General features: G+C 45.1%; 1 protein-coding gene across 4 annotated transcripts in view; it reads left to right on the top strand.

Annotated features, from left to right (window-relative positions):
• The first annotated feature begins 1,522 nt into the window (after positions 1 to 1,522).
• Positions 1,523 to 24,147, top strand: part of LOC124000471 (protein FAM222A-like) — a 45,456-nt gene continuing 22,831 nt past the window's right edge. For 2 of the 4 annotated variants that reach the window (XM_046306845.1, XM_046306840.1), the window contains exon 1: positions 1,523 to 1,794. The gene's annotated coding sequence lies outside the window, so the exon portion shown is untranslated. Of the gene's footprint in view, positions 1,799 to 9,851; positions 9,895 to 24,147 lie in introns of those variants that run through there. The other 2 variants (XM_046306841.1, XM_046306844.1) reach the window with 2 other exon arrangements.

The following is a 24,147-nucleotide window of genomic DNA, read 5'->3' as shown; positions in this document are numbered from 1 at the left end:
TAAAGTTTTAAAAAAGCAGCCTATTTGATTATCTGTTTTGAGCTTTATTCTAAGAGTTGTGATATTTGACCACATACTTGTGAAAATAGTACCAAAGTGATAAATAAAAAAATTCAACGATAAAGAAAGCCAAGGGCATCCAGGCAAAGCCTGCAAATACATTTCTGGAAAAACAGTACTGTTTGCAATATATACTCTATAGCCCTATATAGCGTGAAGAATCTCAAATGTTCCCACTACAGTTACTGTAGAAGCAATTTGGTTAGTGCCAGTGGCATTTCAAAGGGAATCGCCATGACAGTTCCAGTCAATTATAATAGTTATCACACAACCTAGCAGCCTTCCACCCCTCTACCCACATACACAACATAGGCTACCAGACAAAGAATACAGAGCTCAAACTTTTGGCGAGTATGATAAAAGAAATGTATAAAAGATTGAGGCACTTCGGGCTGAACACAATGACCTTGTGAACAATCCAATCCAATCTGTGTATGATTGGCCTATTATATGGTTTATTTTCAGCTGATGCTCACTTCAGTCAAGTTCAAACACATGCACACACACATGCACGCCTGCAAGCATTCACACACACACACACACACACACACACACACACACACACACACACACACACACACACACACACACACACACACACACACACACACACACACACACACACACACACACACACACACACACACACACAAAGGGGGGGGGGTTCATGTCCCTGGCAACATCAGAAAGTAATCATTTTCTAACAACAAGCCATAACAAGCAGCTATCAAGAGTTACCATGGAGACTGTGTTTTGAATTAAAGTGGTCTCTGCTGTAACAGCATATTGCTGATGAAATTATAATTTGTGATGGAAAGGTTGTCAGATTGCACCTGACTTCAACTCCTATTCAGGTGTGTAAACTTGAAGCTGACTGTTTAGATGAAGCTCTTACTGTGCATTAAGGAATCCCAGTCAACAAATATTACAATACTATGTGCCTACATTAAATTACATATTTTTATCTCAGGTGTATGTTTTTTTGTGGTACTTTTACACCCTTTTTCTCCCCAATTTCGTGATATCCAATTTGTAGTTAATCTCAGATGTATTTTAAAGCCATTTTGAAGTGTACTGAGCAGGGCCAGCAGCATTTATTTAAAGGATGTTTCATTTTTTTGTGGTAGCCTAACACATTGGTGACACACTCAACATGGTTTATTTCAGGACCCATGTATGTAGGCTGAGTTTGATCAAGTACTTATCGAACAACCATGAGTGAATGACATTTTTTTCATCTCCTTTGTTGTAGACCGACAGGAGCCATGCACTACCCCTTTAAGTTTTTCCGCGAAATAATAACGTGCTCACCTAGACGCTTGGGGCGTCACCGTGGTTACCGCCTTCTGTTTCAAACGATTGGCCGAGCCGTGGGAATATTCAAATATACTCTTAATTGATTGGTCGGATGCCCGTTTTTTTCAGTCGTGAGAATTCATCTCATTCATTTCGACATATTTCAGTTCGGTCGGCTGTGGGGAGAAGAATACATGAGAGGATCATTGGAATGAATACACCTACAAACGATTTCAATTTCAATATCAAGACATTTGCCATTTCGAATAATACTTTTTAAAAGTGGTTCTCATGGATATTTTCAAACCGATAATTCTCAGTCTCATCGGACTTCAGCGACGTGTCTTTGGCAAAGGAAATACGCCTTCTGAGCAGGGGAGCAAGCATCGAGCCGTGGCGAGCCAAATATAAACAAGCCTTATGATAACACTGAACGCTGTATGTAAGAAATTGTTTTAATGTACTATTCTGGTCGTCAATACATTGCTTTGCCTCATTTGCCATCATTAATAAGCTATCTCGCCATGCTATGCAATCCGTTTAGTAGGCCAAATGCATTGTTTGCGGTCATCAGCAGGTGCATTCATGTTAGTAGCCTAGGCTATGGTAGAGATTTGTAGATTTACGTAAATGCCGCCAAGTGGCTCTGAATTATGGGGATGTAGGGCAATCGGTCTCCTTTTATGAATTGTGGTGCATTCATATAGCCAGTTGAATCGAATAAGTATGGATTAATGTAATACTTAAATCAATGCCTTGTGCGCAATGAGACCAGTAAACCACACTAATATAGGTTTGGACCGAGTTCGAGAAACTGTAGGACAGATGTGAGCTATAATACTAGAATATACAATCTATTGGATTGGGACACAGGACGTCACTGTCCTGTTTCAACAGGACCGAAACATTTTTAAAGCATATTCAGGTATTTAAAAAAAATATATGTTGAGTATTAGGCTAACTGTATTCAATTCCCTCTTTGTGCGCACTTGGAACTAGTCAAAACACTGCGTGGAAGCACCAAAAGGGTATGTTATGGCATGAAGTTCCATTCAGAAGTACCCCTCTGTCTGTCTGAGGCGAGCAGAACGGTTTTGTGGCGGATGTACAGCCTGCAATAAAGGACGACTTATGTGTCAGAATCCCAGCGGTTACAGGAAATGCTTTGAAGTATGTTATTGGCCCTTCAAAGCTGACTCCAAAGGCTTAGTTTCCACGTCTATTGTCAATGCCGGAGGAGGGATCATTGCACTTAGAGGCAGAGTTTGGCGGTTGCACCTAGAGGCAGAGTTTGCCCATGTATATTATGCACCATGCTATCTATCCTAGGATCCTTGGGACGTCCCTAACCCCCAACAATTTTTAATGTCAACTTCAGTGCAGTAGTAGGAACGTCCCAGGGATACCGGATAGCATGGACTGAAATTCTATCCTGCATGCTTTCCTGGCTGTGTCAGATCATTTTTTTGGCTAGAGAGATGGGAAGTCACAGCTTCTTCCCATCTGTGGTTTAAGCATAGCCTATACGAGATACATCATGGCAATAACAACTTACTATCTAACTTTTATATCCATGACAAAACTTAATGAATATTTTATTGAAGTCGCTGTGTTCTCAGTGTAGTCTTCTGCTTGCTCTTTGTGGTTTTTTGCTGGGTTTCTGTATAAGCAATTTGTGACATCTGCTGATGTAAACAGGCTTTGTAAATACAATTTTGATTGATAGTCTTTTGAAGCCCATCAGGCCATATACATGATGATAGTCCTGAGACTCATTCCATTCAACTCCATGCCTCAGTAAGTGAAAGGCCTCTGTCTGGATGAATATTATAACATGAAGCATCTGACACATCAGGGAGGACCTGCTCTCACTCCTGCCCACTCACATCATTTGGCATCATAATGGGATTGCCTCGGAATATATTAAAATCCTGAAATAAACATTATGGCCTTTGAAAGAATGTAATTAAACTAAATGAAAAATGCTCTAACTAACCCTCCCCCACATGCCCACTACGGAAATGTATTCATACATCTTCAGTTGACATTCAATCCGTTTGACTGGCCTCTACATTAATAATTCTGTCAAATCTGCATTTTGAATAGCAGTGGCTAATTACAGTATATGACCAAAAGTATGTGAACACCTGCTCGTTGAACATCTCATTCCAAAATCATGTGCATTAATATGGAGTTGGTCCCTCCCTTTGCTGCTATAACAGCCTCTACTCTTCTGGGAAGGCTTTCCACTAGATGTTGGAACATTGCTGCTGGGACTTGCTTCCATTCAGCCACAAGCATTAGTGATTAAGCCTGGTTCGCAGTTGGTGTTCTAATTCATCCCAAAGGTGTAAGATGTAGTTGAGGTCAGAGCAGGCCGATCTTGACAAACATTTTTATTTTTAAAGTAACCTTTATTTAACTAGGCAAGTCGGTTAAGAACAAATTCTTATTTACAATGATGGCCAAACCCAGACGACGCTGGGCCAATTGTGCGCTGCCCTATGGGACCCCCAAACACGCCCAGATGTGATACAGCCTGGATTTGAACCAGGGACTGTAGTGATGCCTCTTGCGCTAAGATGCAGTGCCTTAGACCGCTGTGCCACTCAGGAGCTGTATGGACTTCGCTTTGTGCACAGAGGCATTGCCATGCTGAAACAGGAAAAGACCTTCCCCAAACTGAGTTCCTGGCCCTCGAGTACCCCCAACAGTACACATTTTTATTGTAACCATGGTCAACCACACCTGCATCAACTTGGGCTCCTGAGTGGCACAGTGGTCTGAGGCACTGCATCTCAGTGCTAGAAGCGTCACTGCAGACCCGGGTTTGATCCCGGACTGTATCACAACCGGCCTTGATCGGGAGTCCCATAGGGCGGCGCACAATTGGCCCAGTGTCGTCCAGGTTAGGGAGGGTTTGGCCGGGGTTGTTTGGCCGTCATTGTAAAATAAGAATTTGTTCTTTACTTACTTGCCTGGTTAAATAAAAGAATCATCAAGCCCTCAATGAGTGAATTGAGGTGTTTGTCAAGTGCTGAAACTGTGTACTGTTGGGGGTACTTGAGGACCAGGGTTGGGAAACACTGGTGTATAATGTCATTGTATGCTGTAGTGTTAAGATTTACCTTCACTGGAGCTAAGGGGCATAGCCGAACCATGAAAAACTGCCCCAAACCATTATTCCTCCTCCACCAAACTTTACAGTTGGCACTATACATTGTTCTGTGAGCGTGTGGCCTACCACTTTGCGGCTGAGCCTTTGTTGCTCCTAGAAGTTTCCACTTCCAAATATCAGCACTTATAGTTGACTGGGACAGCTCTAGTAGGGCAGGAATTTGATGAACTTACTTGTTGGAGAGGTGGCATCCTTTGACGGTTCCACGTTGGAAGTCACTGAGCTCTTCAGTAAAACCATTCTACTCCAATGTTTGTCTATGGAGTTTGCATGGCTGTGTGCTCAGTGTTATACACCTGTCAGCAACGAGTGTGGCTGAAATAGCCAAATCCAAAAATTTCAAGGGTTGTCCACATACCTTTGTGTATATATTGTGTTTCTTAATTTCAGCTGTCACTCAGTGTGTAATGCTCTGTTTAATATATGACGGCGCTTAAAGCCAATCTAAATACACCTACATTGTTTTGGCTTTGCCTGTAATGTCTGTGTTGGTTTTGACAGACAACATTCATTTTGGGGAACATTTGGGTTGGAGGATGGAAAATATGCTTAGATGTGTTTATTATACTGGAATGATATAACCCAGGCCTAGTGGGAATGCCAGACATTGACTGAGTAGCCTTGTAGCCAAACTGATATATCGACATACTCTGCTCTAATTGACATTCTAGATATTGGCTTGGCTTGGCTTGTGCTTTGTCTTCACCCGAGCAACGGTTCACTAAGCTTTTTATGGCTTGGCCAGTCTGTAGTTAGTGTATCAGAGGCTAACAGATCGGGTCGAATTACAAACAGTCATCTCCCTGGGGTTTTACACAGATCTTCTCACACCCCATCAGCACATTATCTCCAGACTCTTGATCCATGATGAGAGGGGATTTGTCATCTTCTGGCCTGTTCCCCTCTGCTCTCCATGCAGGTCTCCATCAGGGAACCCCTCATAATCAGAACACAACTACATTGAGAGAAAAGTAGCATACAAGGAGTTTTACTATGACTTTGGCAGTGCATGGCTGGATGAACCAGGTCCCATGCCCTGGGAAGGAACATTTTAAAGGCCCGCCTCTTGGCGTCTAATAATATACACTGCTCAAAAAAATAATGGGAACACTTAAACAACACAATGTAACTCTAAGTCAATCACACTTCTGTGAAATCAAACTGTCCACTTAGGAAGCAACACTGATTGACAATACATTTCACATGCTGTTGTGCAAATGGAATAGACAACAGGTGGAAATTATAGGCAATTAGCAAGACACCACCAATAAAGGAGTGGTTCTGCAGGTGGGGACCACAGACCACTTCTCAGTTCCCATGCTTCCTGGCTGATGTTTTGGTCACTTTTGAATGCTGGTGGTGCTTTCACTCTAGTGGTAGCATGAGACTGAGTCCACAACCCACACAAGTGGCTCAGGTAGTGCAGCTCATCCAGGATGGCACATCAATGCGAGCTGTGGCAAGAAGTTTTGCTGTGTCTGTCAGCGTAGTGTCCAGAGCATGGAGGTGCTACCAGGAGACAGGTCAGTACATCAGGAGACGTGGAGGATGCCATAGGAGGGCAACAACCCAGCAGCAGGACTGCTACCTCCACCTTTGTGCAAGGAGGAGCAGGAGGAGCACTGCCAGAGCCCTACAAAATGACCTCCAGCAGGCCACAAATGTGCATGTGTCTGCTCAAACGGTCTGTTTCTGACTCCATGAGGGTGGTATGAGGGCCCGACGTCCACAGGTGGGGGTTGTGCTTACAGCCCAACACCGTGCAGGACGTTTGGCATTTGCCAGAGAACACCAAGATTGTCAAATTCGCCACTGGCACCCTGTGCTCTTCACAGATGAAAGCAGGTTCACACTGAGCACATGTGACAGAGTCTGGAGATGCCATGGAGAACGTTTCTGCTGCCTGCAACATCCTCCAGCATGACCGGTTTGGCTGTGGGTCAGTCATGGTGTGGGGTGGCATTTCTTTGGGGGGCCGCACAGCCCTCCATGTGCTCGCCAGAGGTAGCCTGACTGCCATTAGGTACCCAGATGAGATCCTCAGACCACTTGTGAGACCATATGCTGGTGCGGTTGGCCCTGGGTTCCTCCTAATGCAAGACAATGCTAGACCTCATGTGGCTGGAGTGTGTCAGCAGTTCCTGCAAGAGGAAGGCATTGATGCTATGGACTGGCCCACCCGTTCCCCAGACCTGAATCCAATTGAGCACATCTGGGACATCATGTCTCGCTCCATCCACCAACGCCACGTTGCACCACAGACTGTCCAGGAGTTGGCGGATGCTTTAGTCGAGGTCTGGGAGGAGATCCCTGGGGAGACCATCCGCCACCTCATCAGGAGCATGCCCAGGCATTGTAGTGAGGTCCTATAGGCACGTGGAGGCCACACAAACTACTGAGCCTCATTTTGACTTGTTTTAAGGACATTACATCAAAGTTGGAACAGCCTGTAGTGTGGTTTTCCACTTTAATTTTGAGTGTGACTCCAAATCCAGACCTCCATGGGTTGATAAATTTGATTTCCATCGATCATTTTTGTGTGATTTTGTTGTCAGCACATTCAACTATGTGAAGAAGAAAGTATTTAATAAAAATATTTCATTCATTCAGATCTAGGATGTGTTATTTTAGTGTTCCCTTTTTTTGAGCAGTGTATATATATTTTTTAATCCATGAGGCAGAAAGAGAACTGCAGTTTTTAAGCTTAAATTATATTGCATTTATGTTAAAAACAAAGAATTGGTGCAGTACTGTGGATATCAATATCCCGTGTGAGCCTCCCAGAACTAATTAATTAATTAAATTATACTCATCTTATTCCATGGTCCCTTGGCCTAAATGTGATTAATATTGTTAGTAAGGTTTAGAACATTTTTATAAAAAATATATATAACAACAATATAAATGTAACAGTTTCAAAGATTTGACTGAGTTACAGTTCATATAAGGAAATCATTCAATTTAAATCAATTCATTAGGATGTAATCTATGGAGTTCATATGACTGGGAATACAGATATGCATCTGTTGATCACAGATACCTTAAAAAGATCAGAAAACCAGTCAGTATCTGGTGTGACCACCATTTCCCTCATGCAGCACCACACATCTCCTCCACATAGAGTTGATCAGGCTATTGATTGTGGCCTGTGGAATGTTGTCCCACTCCTCTTCTTTGCCTGTGCAAAGTTACTGGATATTGGCGGGAACTGGAACATGCTGTCTGTCCAGAGCATCCCAAACATGATCAATGGGTATGCAAGCCATGAAAAAAAGGGACATTTTCAGCTTCCAGGAATTTTGTACAGATCTTTGTGACATGGGTCTGTGCATTATCATGCTGAAACATGAGATGATGGCGTTGGATGAATGGAACGACAATGGGCCACCAGTAGCTCGTCATCGATTATAATGCAATTGTATTCATTGTCCGTAGCTTATGCCTGCAAATACCATAACCCCACCTCCACCTTGGGGCACTCTGTTCAAAATGTTAACGTCAGAAAACCACTCATCCGCAAGACACTATACACGTGGCCTGCGGTTGTGAGGCCAGTTGGACATAATGGAATATTTTCTAAAACGACATTGGAGGTGGCTTATGGTAGCGAAATTAACATAATTCTTTGGCAACAGCTCCGGTGGACATGACTGCAGTCAGCATGCCAATTGCACGCTCCCTCAACTTGAGACATCTGTGGCATTGTGTTGTGACACAACTGCACATTTTAGTGGCCTTTTTTATAGGGGGTTTCCTAATGTTTGGTTTCTGTTGAGCTCTACTAGGTTTCAAGCCAATGAAGTGTTTGTAGATTTAGCCTGGAGTTATGACTTATCTAGCTACTATTATTTCACCTAGAGGTTTGGAAATTATTTTGGATTGTGAAGGTGATATTCACACCCAAAATGTTTCCATCGCTGTTGAAGTTTGGAACAGCCAAGACTCTTCCTAGAGCTGGCCACCCGGACAAACTGAGCAATCAGGTGAGAAGGGCCTTGGTCAGGGAGGTGACCAAGAACCCGATGGTCACTCTGACAGAGCTACAGAGTTCCTCTGTGGAGATGGGAGAATCTTCCAGAAGGACAATCATCTCTGCATCACTCCACCAATCAGGTCTTTGTGGTAGAGTGGCCAGACGGAAGTAATCTTCAGTAAAAGGCATATGACAGCCCGCCTGGAGTTTGCCAAAAGACACCCAAAGGACTCTGGCGAAACAAGATTCTCTGGTCTGATGAACCAAGATTCAACTCTTTGGTCTGAATGCCAAGCATCATGTCTGGGAGGAAACTTGGCACCATCCCTATGGTGAAGCATGGTGGTGGCAGCATCATGCTGTGGGGGTGTTTTTTCAGCGGCAGGGACTGGGAGACTAGTTAGGATCGAGGGAAAGATGAATGGAGCAAAGTACAGGGAGATCCTTGATGAAAACCTGCTCCAGAGCACTCAGGACCTCCTTCTGGGGTGAAGGTTCACCTTCCAACAGGACAATGATCCTAAGCACACAGCCAAGACAACGCTAGAGTGGCTTCGGGACACGTCTCTGAATGTCCTTGAGTGAACCTGATCAAGCATCTCTGGAGTGACCTGAAAATTGTTGTGCAGCAATGCTCCCCATCCAACCTAACAGAGTTTGAGAGGATCTGCTGAGAAGAATGGAATAAACTCCCCAAACACAGGTGTGCCAAGCTTGTAGCATCATAGCCAAGAAGGCTTGAGGCTGTAATCACTGCCAAAGGTGCTTCAACAAAGTACTGAGTAAAGGATCTGAATACTTTTGTAAATGTGATATTGAAATGTGATTTCAAAAAACATTTTTGACTTGTCATTATGGTGTGGGGGGGGGAATTTAAATCAATTTTAGAATAAGGCTGTAACTTTACAAAATGTGGAAAAAGTCAAGGGGTCTAAATGAAAGGTTGACCGATTATGATTTTTCAATGCCGATACCAATTTATTGGAGGACCAAAAAAGCCGATAGCGATTAATCGGCCAATTTTTTATTTATTTTTTTAACAACTTTTTTTTAAATTAACCTTTTTTTTTTAAATGCAAAAAATAACAAAAAAATATAAAAAATGTATTTGTAATAATGACAATTACAACAATACTGAATTAACACTTATTTTAACTTAATGTAATAATAATAATATATATAATATATAATAATATATTATTATAATATAATAATCAATAAAATCAATTTAGCCTCAAGTAGATAATGAAACATGTTCAATTTGGTTTAAATATTGCAAAAACTAAGTGTTGGATGTAAGAAAGCTAACGTTTCAGTTCCTTGCTCAGAACATGAGAACATATGAAAGCTGGTGGTTCCTTTTAACATGAGTCTTCAATATTCCCAGGTAAGAAGTTTTAGGTTGTGGTTATTATAGGACTATTTCCCTCCATACCATTTGTATTTCATTAACCTTTGACTATTGGATGTTCTTATAGGCACTTTAGTATTGCCAGTGTAACAGTATAGCTTCCGCCCTTTCCTCGCTCCTCCCTGGGCTCAAAGCAGCAACACAACGACAACAGCCACCACATCAAAGCAGCGTTACCCATGCAGAGCAAGGGAAACAACCACCCCAAGGCTCAGAGCGAGTGAAGTTTGAAACGCTATTAGCGCGCACTAACTAGCCAGCCATTTCACTTCGGTCACACCAGCCTCATCTCGGGAGTTGATAGGTTTGAAGTCATAAACAGTGCAATGCTTGACGCACAACGAAGAGCTGCTGGAAAACCCCACGAAAGTGCTGTTTGAATGAATGTTTACGTGCCTGCTTCTGCCTACCTCCGCTCAGTCAGATACTTGTATGCTCAGTCAGATTATATGCAACACAGGACACGCTAGATAATATCTAGTAATATCATCAACCATGTGTAGTTAACTAGTGATTATGATTGATTGTTTTTTATAAGATAAGTTTAATGCTAGCTAGCAACTTACCTTGGCTTACTGCATTTGCGTAACAGGCAGGCTCCTTGTGGAGTGCAACGAGAGAGAGAGAGGCAGGTCGTCATTGCGTTGGACTAGCTGTAAGGTTGCAAGCTTGGATCCGTGAGCTGACAAGCTGAAAATCTGTCTTTCTGCCCCTGAATGAGGCAGTTAACCCACCGTTCCTAGGCTGTCAGTGAAAATAAGAATGTGTTCCTAACTAACTCGCCTAGTTAAATAAAGATTAAATAAAGGTGTAAAAACCAAAAAAATATTGATTTCCGATTGTTATGAATGTTATGAATTCCGATTAATCGGTCGACCTCTAGTCTAAATACTTACTGAGGGCACTGTATATATCTATATATATCCCTTTGTTACTCTGCAGGAGGCTATATTGCCTACCGTGTTCCGCAGTCCCACTCACTCTCATGTGCCGGTGACATGTAAGATACAAGTTATATGTTCAACCAGTCTTTCCCTTTTATGCAGTCGTTTTTGCTTCCTATTCAGTACACAGCTAGGCTATTAGGCCTAGTCATGGTGCTAAACAAAAGTATAACTATTATTACCAAGAGTTTGTTTTCGCTTACTGGGAATTGTATTTTTACTGAACAATCTGTACTGGATTTCAGCCCTGTTTCCTCTTTTTGTGAGACAGTCAATGGAGGTGGTAAAGTGACCTCTGAGAGGTCCCTGCTCCGCTTACAGGGAAATTGTAAATGGTTTGGTTACGAAGCCATTTCTCCCGTGCATCCATATTAATCACCTTTTACCTCCTAAGGATGTAGTGTTTAAATATGGGCTAGCTGCCATCTTTTTAAATCTATTTGGTCTTTTTTTATTTTTTTATATGGTGAAGGGGCAGAGAGACTGGGTGTTTAGGGCCGGAACGATAGCAGTATCGCAATGTTTTATTAATGGCAAAAATAATAACACAAATCAGATCTAACTCTTTGGTCCTTTTTAATAACCGTCTGTATGTAAAATATTGTGTGCTATTGCTTGGAAAATGAATTTGAATCGGGATGACACATTTTTGTTCCCAACATTAGTGCTGTTTTGTTAAAGAAGTTAAATCTGCTTCCATTTTTGTTTCTTTGCCAACGATACTAACGGGTATTGTGATACTGGTATTGTCCTGGCCCTAACCTATAGGATCTAGCCATTGGGGAGGGGGAATTATGGGGGTCGTTGCTCTGTTTGCAATTTCAAACAGCCTGTTATTTTGTGTACAATATGGTGCAGAATACACATGCTGCCTGATTGCACTCGGAGTAATGTTATCTGCCCTTTACTGGGAAGGCAGCAGGCAGAGGTAATTTTGGATTAGTCCAGGGACCAAAGTCCTGTGTTTTCCAAGCCGCTCTGTGAGGACTAGAGCTTATCATTAAGCATAGAAAAGGAGTTCTCTCCTGTATGAGTACCCTGCGGGGAGCATTTTGCCAGTCTTTTCTCATGACTTCTCTGTTTTTATTAACATCTTTTTAATGATTTTGAAGGAATCTGTGACCGTTAACCGCATAATGAACAGCGTTGCCTACTCTGATGGGAAAGCAGAGGAGGGCTTGGTGGGTGGGTATAGAGGAGTTTGGCAGTGAAAGACACTGTAGCCAAAACTATACTGTAGGAACATTTTTCCTTTGTGGACAAAATATTACCAGGCAGGTATAACAGCCACTTTGTCTCTGGAGGGTAAGCAAGCAAAACAAACAGTTACAATTATGATTGAAAAGGGATTATTAAACCCTAAGGAGATACAAAGGCTTGTTTAAAGGATTTGTTTTTGACCAAATTGAGAGCATACGTACTTGTAGAGCACCGTAACACATGATTGGTTGAGATGGATCTAACTCTTTACTTTTGACAAGTCTGCCCTTTCTGTCGTACAGTCTGGTTCTGTAGATTCTTCACCCACCATGCTAATCTATAAAGTGAGACAGAAAAACATCTGTCACTGTGTTTTGACAAGAAGCAGATGGGCCTTTTGATTATTGCGTGCGTTGATCTGTCTGGGTTTCCACTCCCAGCAGGTGAGACTGGCAGTCAGTGGGCGGATCATAGACGCAAAGCATCTGTAGATCAAATCAGATAGTTATTGCTCTTTGTGTGTGTGTGTGTGTTCACTCTAGCTAGATTTTTTGGGGGGGCTACAGTGACTCCCCGATGTACTTTTTTGTCAAAGCCTCTTCTGTCAGAAAGCTTGAGCACCTGCAGCATAATATGCATGTACACTGCTCAAAAAAATAAAGGGAACACTTAAACAACACAATGTAACTCTAAGTCAATCACACTTCTGTGAAATCAAACTGTCCACTTAGGAAGCAACACTGATTGACAATAAATGTCACATGTTGTTGTGCAAATGGAATAGACAACAGGTGGAAATTATAGGCAATTAGCAAGACACCCCCAATAAAGGAGTGGTTCTGCAGGTGGTGATCACAGACCACTTCTCAGTTCCTATGCTTCCTGGCTGATGTTTTGGTCACTTTTGAATGCTGGTGGTGCTTTCACTCTAGTGGTACCATGAGACGGAGTCTACAACCCACACAAGTGGCTCAGGTAGTGCAGCTCATAACACTGTTATTTTAGTGTTCCCTTTATTTTTTTGAGCAGTGTATTTGTAAGGCATGAACCATTTCTCAAGTTGATTCATATTGTAAACCCATCTGTTGCGGCTCTAGTTGTTGGGCTATGGTCTGATAGCCTAAGGGTTTTTTTTTTTTTTCATTAGATCCAAGCATCTGAGTTTGCAGTCCTCTCTCTGTCTTCCCATTCTTCAGCCCATCCATACCCATTAAAACCACCCATCAGAAATTGTCCAGGGTGAAAGAGCAGGCTTTATGGGAAGCACAAATCCTCAGCTTTAATACATATCTAAGATATGAATGGTAAGAGGAAATATAAAATAAGTAGATGTAAATGGATATCCGTTTTGTTTCCCAACAATGTCAACAAGAAGGATATGGGTGGAGGAAAGAGAAACCCAGAAACGTAAAACAATCCAATTTAAACCCAGCGTAGGCGGTAGTCCATCTGATTCAAACCAGCGGTAGTCCATCTGATTCAAACCCAGCGTAGGCGGTAGTCCATCTGATTCAGACCCAGCGTAGGCGGTAGTCCATCTGATTCAAACCCAGCGTAGGCGGTAGTCCATCTGATTCAAACCCAGCGTAGGCGGTAGTCCATCTGATTCAGACCCAGCGTAGGCGGTAGTCCATCTGATTCAGACCCAGCGTAGGCGGTAGTCCATCTGATTCAAACCCAGCGTAGGCGGTAGTCCATCTGATTCAGACCCAGCGTAGGCGGTAGTCCATCTGATTCAAACCCAGCGTAGGCGGTAGTCCATCTGATTCAAACCCAGCGTAGGCGGTAGTCCATCTGATTCAGACCCAGCGTAGGCGGTAGTCCATCTGATTCACACCCAGCGTAGGCGGTAGTCCATCTGATTCAAACCCAGCGTAGGCGGTAGTCCATCTGATTCAGACCCAGCGTAGGCGGTAGTCCATCCGATTCAGACCCAGCGTAGGCGGTAGTCCATCCGATTCAAACCCAGCGTAGGCGGTAGTCCATAATGAATAATAATAATAATAATAAATAATAATAATAATATTTAGAAAATATATTATGACGACATAAGAGCAGAGCACACAGCGGGCATATTGTCATAAAGAGTATTGTTGACTAAATTATATTCTCTGAGGCAGCCAATACAAAGCTTCAGTGATGTGGAATGGAAAACCCAGGATGGGGAATTTTAATGGGGAACGTCTGTATGACAATGCAGAGATTTGTCTGTGCACTGTACCTCACTAACTGTGAAACTTCCGGCGCCGACAGAGATGGCCGCCTCGCTTCGCGTTCCTAGGAAACTATGCAGCATTTTTTTGTGTGTGTGTTATTTCTTACAATGTTACCCCAGAAATCGTAGGTTTTATTACATACAGTCGGGAGGAACTATTGGATATAAGAGCAACGTCAACTCACCAACATTACGACCAGGAATACGACTTTCCCGAAGCGGATCCTCTGTTTGGCCTACCACCCAGGACAATGGATCGGATCCCAGCCGGCGACCCAAAACAACGGCGCCGTAGAAGGGGCAGACGGAGCGGTCTTCTGGTCAGGCTCCACAGACGGGCACATCGCACACCACTCCCGAGCACACTACTCCCCAATGTGCAGTCTCTTGACAACAAGGTAGACGAAATTCGAGCAAGGGTAGCATTCCAGAGAGACATCAGAGACTGTAAAGTTCTTTGTTTTGACAGAAACATGGTTCACTCGAGACACGCTATCTGAGTCGGTACAGCCACCTGATTTCTTCACGTATTGCGCCGATTGCGCCGACAGAAACCAGCCTATCTCTGGTAAGAAGGTGGGCGAGGTGTATGCCTTATGATTAACGAGACGTGGTGTGATCATAACAACATACAGGAACTCAAGTCCTTTTCTTCACCTGATTTAGAATTCCTCACAATCAAATGCCGACCGCATTATCTTCAAGAGAATTCTCTTCGATCATAATCACAGTCGTGTATATCCCCCCCTCCCCCCAAGCAGACACCTCGACTGCCCTGAAATAACTTAATTCGACTCTATGTAAACTGGAAACCACATCCTGAGGCTGCATTTATTGCAGCTAGGGATTTTAACATTTACATTTACATTTAAGTCATTTAGCAGACGCTCTTATCCAGAGCGACTTACAAATTGGTGCATTCACCTTATGACATCCAGTGGAACAGTCACTTTACAATAGTGCATCTAAATCTTAAAGGGGGGGGGGTGAGAAGGATTACTTTATCCTATCCTAGTTATTCCTTAAAGAGGTTGGGTTTCAGGTGTCTCCGGAAGGTGGTGATTGACTCCGGTGTCCTGGCGTCGTGAGGGAGTTTGTTCCACCATTGGGGGGCCAGAGCAGCGAATAGTTTTGACTGGGCTGAGCGGGAACTGTACTTCCTCAGTGGTAGGGAGGCGAGCAGGCCAGAGGTGGATGAACGCAGTGCCCTTGTTTGGGTGTAGGGCCTGATCAGAGCCTGGAGGTACTGAGGTGCCGTTCCCCTCACAGCTCCGTAGGCAAGCACCATGGTCTTGTAGCGGATGCGAGCTTCAACTGGAAGCCAGTGGAGAGAGCGGAGGAGCGGGGTGACGTGAGAGAACTTGGGAAGGTTGAACACCAGACAGGCTGCGGCGTTCTGGATGAGTTGTAGGGGTTTAATGGCACAGGCAGGGAGCCCAGCCAACAGCGAGTTGCAGTAATCCAGACGGGAGATGACAAGTGCCTGGATTAGGACCTGCGCCGCTTCCTGTGTGAGGCAGGGTCGTACTCTGCGGATGTTGTAGAGCATGAACCTGCGGATGTTGTAGAGCATGAACAGGAACGGGCCACCGCCTTGATGTTAGTTGAGAACGACAGGGTGTTGTCCAGGATCACGCCAAGGTTCTTAGCGCTCTGGGAGGAGGACACAATGGAGTTGTCAACCGTGATGGCGAGATCATGGAACGGGCAGTCCTTCCCCGGGAGGAAGAGCAGCTCCGTCTTGCCGAGGTTCAGCTTGAGGTGGTGATCCGTCATCCACACTGATATGTCTGCCAGACATGCAGAGATGCGATTCGCCACCTGGTCATCAGAAGGGGGAAAGGAGAAGATTAATTGTGTGTCGTCTGCATAGCAATGATAGGAGAGACCCTGTGAGGTTATGACAGAGCCAAGTGACTTGGTGTATAGCGAGAATAGGAGAGGGCCTAGAACAGAGCCCTGGGGGACACCAGTGGTGAGAGCGCGTGGTGAGGAGACAGATTCTCGCCACGCCACCTGGTAGGAGCGACCTGTCAGGTAGGACGCAATCCAAGCGTGGGCCGCGCCGGAGATGCCCAACTCGGAGAGGGTGGAGAGGAGGATCTGATGGTTCACAGTATCGAAGGCAGCCGATAGGTCTAGAAGGATGAGAGCAGAGGAGAGAGAGTTAGCTTTAGCGGTGCGGAGCGCCTCCGTGATACAGAGAAGAGCAGTCTCAGTTGAATGACTAGTCTTGAAACCTGACTGATTTGGATCAAGAAGGTCATTCTGAGAGAGATAGCGGGAGAGCTGGCCAAGGACGGCACGTTCAAGAGTTTTGGAGAGAAAAGAAAGAAGGGATACTGGTCTGTAGTTGTTGACATCGGAGGGATTGAGTGTAGGTTTTTTCAGAAGGGGTGCAACTCTCGCTCTCTTGAAGACGGAAGGGACGTAGCCAGCGGTCAGGGATGAGTTGATGAGCGAGGTGAGGTAAGGGAGAAGGTCTCCGGAAATGGTCTGGAGAAGAGAGGAGGGGATAGGGTCAAGCGGGCAGGTTTTGGGCGGCCGGCCGTCACAAGACGCGAGATTTCATCTGGAGAGAGAGGGGAGAAAGAGGTCAGAGCACAGGGTAGGGCAGTGTGAGCAGAACCAGCGGTGTCGTTTGACTTAAAAGGCTAATCTGAAAACAAGGCTCTCCAAATTCTATCAGCATATCGATTTGTTCTACAAAGGCTGGCAAAACCCTTGACCATTGTTATTCTAACTTCCGCGACACACAAGGCCCTCCCCCGCCCTCCCTTTGGAAAAGCTGACCACGACTCCATTTTGTTGCTCCCAGCCTATAGACAGAAACTAAAACAGGAAGCTCCCGCGCTCAGGTCTGTTCAATGCCGGTCCGACCAATCGGATTCCACGCTTCAAGATTGCTTCGATCACGTGGACTGGGATATGTTCGGCATTGCGGCAAACAACAACATTTTAGTTTATTAAACAGTTATTAACAGTTATTAACAGTTTATTAAAAAAGTGCATCGGTGATGTTGTACCTACAGCGTCTATTAAAACATTCCCCAACCAGAAACTGTGGATTGAGGGCAGAATTCGCGCAAAACTGAAAGCGCGAACCACTGCTTTTAATCAGGGCAAGGTGACCGGAAACATGACCGAATACAAACAGTGTAGCTATTCCCTCCGCAAGGCAATCAAAAAGCTAAGCGTCAGTATAGAGACATAGTAGAGTCGCAATTCAACGGCTCAGACACGAGAGGTATGTGGCAGGGTCTACAGTCAATCACGGACTACAAAAGAAAAACCAGCTCCGTCGCGGACCATGATGTCTTGCTCCCAGAAAGACTAAACAACTTATTTGCGCCTCCCGGGTGGCACAGTGGTCTAGGGCACTGCATCACAGTGCTAGCTGTGCAACCAGAGACTCTGGGTTCGCGCCCAGGCTCTGTCGCAGCCGGCCGTATACCGGGAGGTCCATGGGGCGACACAGAATTGGGCTAGCGTCGTCCGGGTTAGGGAGGGTTTGGCCGGTAGCGATATCCTTGTCTCATCGCGCACTAGCGACTCTGTGGCGGGCCGGGCGCAGTGCACGCTAACCAGGTCGCCAGGTGCACGGTGTTTCCTCCGACACATTGGTGCTGCTGGCTTCCGGGTTGGATGCACGCTGTGTTAAGAAGCAGTATGGCTTGGTTGGGTTGTGTTTCGGAGAACGTGTGGCTTTCGACCTTAGTCTCTCCCGGGAGTTGTAGCGATGAGACAAGATAGTAGCTACTAACAATTGGATAACACGAAAAGGGGGTTAAATAAAATTTCACTTTGAGGACAATACAGTGTCACTGACACAGCCCGCTACCAAAACCTGCGGGCTCTTCTTCACTGTCGCCAACGTGAGTAAAACATTCAAACGTGTTAACCCTCGCAAGGGTGCAGGCCCAGACGGCCTCCCCGGCCGCGTCCTCAGAGCATGCACAGACCAGCTGGCTGGTATGTTTACGGACATATTCAATCAATCCGTATCCCAGTCTGCTGTTTCCACATGCTTCAAGAGGGCCACCACTGTTCCTGTTCCCAAGAAAGCTAAGGTAACTGAGTTAAATGACTACCGTCCTGTAGCACTCACTTCCGTCATCATGAAGTGCTTTGAGAGAATAGTCAAGGACCATATCACTTACCATCCCAATTGGTCCACAGACGACGCAATCGCCATCACACTGCACACTGCCCTAACCCATCTGGACAAGAGGAATATTTATGTAAGAATGCTGTTCATCGATTACAGCTCAACATTTGACACCATAGTACCCTCCAAACATGTCATTAAACTCGAGACCCTGGGTCTCGACCCCGCCCTATGCAACTGGGTCCTGGACTTCCTGAAGGGCTGACCCCAGGTGGTGAGGGTAGGTAACAACCTCTCCACCCCACTGATCCTCAACACTGAGTCCCCACAAGGGTGCGTTCTCAGCCCTCTCCTGTACATCCTGTTCACCCACGACTGCGTGGCCATGTATGCCTCCAACTAAATCATCACGTTTGCAGACGACACTACAGTAGTAGGCTTGATTACCAACAACAACGAGACAGCCTACAGGGAGGAGGTGAGGGCCCTCGGAGTGTGTTGTCAGGAAAATAATCTCACACTTAATGTCAATAAAACGAAGGAGATGATTGTGGACTTCAGGAAACAGCAGAGGGAGCAGCCCCCTATATAAATTGACGGGACAGGAGTGGAGAAGGTGGAAAGTTTTAAGTTCCTCGGTGTACACATCACGGACAAACTGAAATGGTCCACCCACACAGACAGCGTGGTGAAGAAGGCGCAGCAGCGCTTCTTCAACCTCAGGAGGCTGAAGAAATTTGGCTTCTCACCAAAAGCACTCACAAACTTTTACAGATGCACAATCGAGAGCATCCTGTCGGGCTGTATCACCGCCTGGTACGTCAACTGCTCCGCCCACAACCGTAAGGCTCTCCAGAGGGTAGTCCAGAGGGTTGTGTCTGCACAACGCATCACCGGGGGCAAACTACCTGCCCTCCAGGACACCTACACCACCCGATGTCACAGGAAGGCCATAAAGATCATCAAGGACAACAACCACCCGAGCCACTGCCTGTTCACCCTGCTATCATCTAGAAGGCGAGGTCAGTTCAGGTGCATCAAAGCAGGGACCGAGAGACTGTAAAACAGCTTCTATCTCAAGGCCATCAGACTGTTAAACAGCCATCGCTAACATTGAGTGGCTACTGCCAACATACTGACTCAACTCTAGCCCCTTTTATAATGGAAAAATTGATGGTATAAATTTATCACTAGCCACTTTATATAATGCTTACATACCCTACATTACTCATCTCATATGTATATACTGTACGCTATACCATCTACTGCATCTTGCCATCTTGATGTAATTAAATGTATCACTAGCCACTTTAAACAATGCCACTTTATATAATGTTTTCATACCCTACATTAATCATCTCATATGTATATACTGTAATCTATACCATCTACTGCATCTTGCCTATGCTGTTTGGGCATCACTCATTCATATATTTTTATGTACATATTTGTATTCATTCCTTTACACTTGTGTATGTATAAGGTACTTGTTATGAACTTTTTAGGTTAGATTACTTGTTAGATATTACTGCATGGTCAGAACTAGAAGCACAAGCATTTCGCTACACTCTCATTAACATCTGCTAACCATGTGTATGTGACAAATACAGTTAATTTGATTTGCATTAGGCCTATTCCAAAGGTAATCCAGCATGCCCATGGGTTATCCACAGCCAGTGTGGGATGAGGATCGAGAAGGTGCTGTTTACTGGTTATGCTCTCTCTGCTATTGCCAGGCTCCATGCCCAAAGCAAAAGCGGTGATTTTTACCTTAGCACCTTTGAGCTGTGCAAGGACAGGGTTGAATGAGCCAAAGACCCTGTACCAGATAACTATTAATGATGCCCTGCCAGCACTGGATGTGTTCATGGACTGTGTGTTCAGGTTACCTGCTTCCCCCAAGCTGTCAATGTGTCTGTAAGTCTCATTTTCAACCCCCCCCCCCCCCCATTCTAGTAGAGAATTGTATTTTTGGTTGGAGATTGTATTTTTGGTTTTGCATATAGGCCTAGGTGTAAAGAAATGTTTAAAAGAATATGAATAGTTCACTCTCTCCTGCTCACAAATGTGGTTCATGGTTCTCTCAAAAAGCATCAGCCAGCAGTCTTTCCAGGGATGTTCCTATATTCACCCATTGTATTTATTTTCCATACATTTCTGAGTAAGTGCATCAATTGTATAGAAATAACAGTCTGCCAAACCCTGCTTAACACTGTTGTAATACCTTGTGTACAGGAGCTAATCTCAATGGAAAGGAGGCTCATTGTTGTCTGCCTCAGGCCTTGTGCACGCTGACTGTGTAGAGCAGAACTGCCCTGGGTTGTTTGAATGTCCTGCTCTGCTCTACACAGTGAGCCTGGGTTGTTTGAATGTCCTGCTCTGCTCTACACAGTGAGCCTGGGTTGTTTGAATGTCCTGCTCTGCTCTACACAGTGAGCCTGGGTTGTTTGAATGTCCTGCTCTGCTCTACACAGTGAGCCTGGGTTGTTTGAATGTCCTGCTCTGCTCTACACAGTGAGCCTGGGTTGTTTGAATGTCCTGCTCTGCTCTACACAGTGAGCCTGGGTTGTTTGAATGTCCTGCTCTGCTCTACACAGCGAGCCTGGGTTGTTTGAATGTCCTGCTCTGCTCTACACAGCGAGCCTGGGTTGTTTGAATGTCCTGCTCTGCTCTACACAGTGAGCCTGGGTTGTTTGAATGTCCTGCTCTGCTCTACACAGTGAGCCTGGGTTGTTTGAATGTCCTGCTCTGCTCTATACAGTGAGCCTGGGTTGTTTGAATGTCCTGCTCTGCTCTACACAGTGAGCCTGGGTTGTTTGAATGTCCTGCTCTGCTCTACACAGCGAGCATGGGTTGTTTGAATGTACTGCTCTGCTCTACACAGTGAGCCTGGGTTGTTTGAATGTCCTGCTCTGCTCTACACAGCGAGCCTGGGTTGTTTGAATGTCCTGCTCTGCTCTACACAGCGAGCCTGGGTTGTTTGAATGTCCTGTTCTGCTCTACACAGCGAGCCTGGGTTGTTTGAATGTCCTGCTCTTCTCTACACAGTGAGCCTGGGTTGTTTGAATGTCCTGCTCTGCTCTACACAGTGAGCCTGGGTTGTTTGAATGTCCTGCTCTGCTCTACACAGTGAGCCTGGGTTGTTTGAATGTCCTGCTCTGCTCTACACAGTGAGCCTGGGTTGTTTGAATGTACTGCTCTGCTCTACACAGTGAGCCTGGGTTGTTTGAATGTACTGCTCTGCTCTACACAGTGAGCCTGGGTTGTTTGAATGTACTGCTCTTCTCTACACAGTGAGCCTGGGTTGTTTGAATGTCCTGCTCTGCTCTACACAGTGAGCCTGGGTTGTTTGAATGTACTGCTCTGCTCTACACAGTGAGCCTGGGTTGTTTGAATGTCCTGCTCTGCTCTACACAGTGAGCCTGGGTTGTTTGAATGTCCTGCTCTGCTCTACACAGTGAGCATGGGTTGTTTGAATGTACTGCTCTGCTCTACACAGTGAGCCTGGGTTGTTTGAATGTCCTGCTCTGCTCTACACAGTGAGCCTGGGTTGTTTGAATGTCCTGCTCTGCTCTACACAGTGAGCATGGGTTGTTTGAATGTACTGCTCTGCTCTACACAGTGAGCCTGGGTTGTTTGAATGTACTGCTCTGCTCTACACAGTGAGCCTGGGTTGTTTGAATGTACTGCAGTTCAAACTAGTCTTTTTTTGTGGTAAATGAAAAAGAAGAAAAAAGACAGTCTGGGTCTCTCATATCGTGCTCTGATTACAATTATGCTAACATGAAACAGGATGGCTCTTATTGGCTGGTCCGGGATGAATAAATCCCATAAATGTATGAGATGCATAGATGAACCATCAGCTTCAGTAGCTGTCCATCTGTTTCAGACTGACTAGACTCTGCTTGCCCTGTCTCCTTGGCTCCATCACTCAGACAGGACCCAGCGTTCATTTAGAGGAGACGTGTGTGTGTGTGTGTTACGGCAAGATGAGAGATGGCGACCGGTCAGCCATACCCCAATACCCATAGCCCTGTTCTATGGTGAATGCCTACATTCAAGTCTTCCTACAGTTTGAGCAGTGGGATAGTCTATGTTTGACTGCAAGCTGTCAGTCAGGCATTGAAGGTCATTGATGGAAATTGCTTTAAAAGCGAGACCAAAATAGTAATTTCATACCCATTTTACTCTCCTCCCCATACAGAACCTGTGATTTTGCAGGTCTTTGTGACCGCATCACTAATGTTGAGTCTTATCCAATGTTACTGTTCTGTAAAACTGTAGACACAGGGTGCATTTCAGGCTGTGAAGAGCCTGGGGGTGGCTGGCCGCTCTTTGAAAAGGTTATAGCGCTGTTATTCAGAGTGATGACTCTGTAAGGAGGCCACACACAGTCTATAGACTTAAAAAATGTCGAGCAAAGTTCAAGTACCCTCCTTAGCCTAATTGTTTTTCTGTAAATCAACCTTACTGTATGAAGTTTGTTCTGTTCCTCCTGTGTCAGTGTTTTCCTTTTTGGCCTGCCAGGGATTTGACAGTGGGTAGGGAGGACATTAGCATACTAATCCAACTAGAGAGTGAAAAGGGCGCTCGCACCGCTCAGCCTAAACCTTTTTTCATTATCATCTAATTATTAACTGAGGACTCTGAGAACTGCAAAGACAAGCTGAGTGGATTGGGGTTGGGGGGGTGTATGTGAAGCGAGTGTCTTTTTTTGTTGTCTGTTTATTGAAAGGAAGGGTCTCAGGGCAATGTTACTCTGCTCCAGTCAAGGCCCTGGAGGCTGCTCAGAGAGGAGCGGAGAGACTGGAAGGTCAGGCAGAGCACATCCTCATCTATGTGCTGTAAAGCTACTATCTGCCAGAAGGCTGGCCTCACTTTCAGCCTAACAAAATGATTCAGTAAATGGAAGGCACACTTTCTAGATGAGATATCAGGTTGATGTGCCGTATCAATTGCTCTCTCAAGGGTGTCCTACTCTTTTTGAAGGATAGACTGCATGTCCCTGGGGGATGCCATCTGGATCCAGTAAGAATTTAAGAGGATCATGTCATACCTCTGTCCATTTGAAACTATAACAGCCATCATCATCTAGCTCCCCATCACTGCCCTTCTTCCAAATGACCTTGTTATCTTCCCACACAATCCCGTTCCTCCAGAGCCCAGGCAAAAGACAATACTTTGTACAATTAGACATTGTATTTCCCAATGCCATGCCCTCAGGCCCCCTACAAATGTTGCCCTCAGTCCATCATTGTTGGAGCGAACATTTTGTCTGCCAAAACATCCTTATCAGGGAAACCTTGGGAGACAAAAGATGGAGTGCAGAGCCAGAGGTCCTTATCTCTGTGGCAGACCCTCAGAGGACCGCATCACGCCTGATAACGCCTCTTATCGGAGCCACTGATGTCACCCCAAAGTGGCAAGGATTTACCGTCCTTGCCACTCCTTTTCTCATTATCCATCGCCGTGGAGACCTTGTAGACTAGAGCACAAAGCTCCCAGGCAATTGGTTGGAAGAAGAGGAGGAACTGAGTAGATCTAAGTGAGGTTTAAGTCGAGTCAGGAGCTGGGGTACATATTAGCTGGTGTTAATTTGAGGGAAAACTGTTCAGCAGTAGTTTGTTGGAGGCCTTTTGAATTAAGCATTAGGGCCTGAGGAGGTGTGGTATATGGCCAATATACTACGGCTAAGGGCTGTTTTTATGCACGACGCAGTGCCTGGATACAGACCTTTTTAGCTGTGGTATATTGGCCATATG

This window comes from Oncorhynchus gorbuscha, linkage group LG16 (genome assembly GCF_021184085.1).
Source record: "Oncorhynchus gorbuscha isolate QuinsamMale2020 ecotype Even-year linkage group LG16, OgorEven_v1.0, whole genome shotgun sequence".
Lineage (NCBI taxonomy): Eukaryota > Metazoa > Chordata > Actinopteri > Salmoniformes > Salmonidae > Oncorhynchus > Oncorhynchus gorbuscha.
Note: the sequence above shows the minus strand (reverse complement) of the source record. Positions and strands in the feature narration are given on the sequence as shown.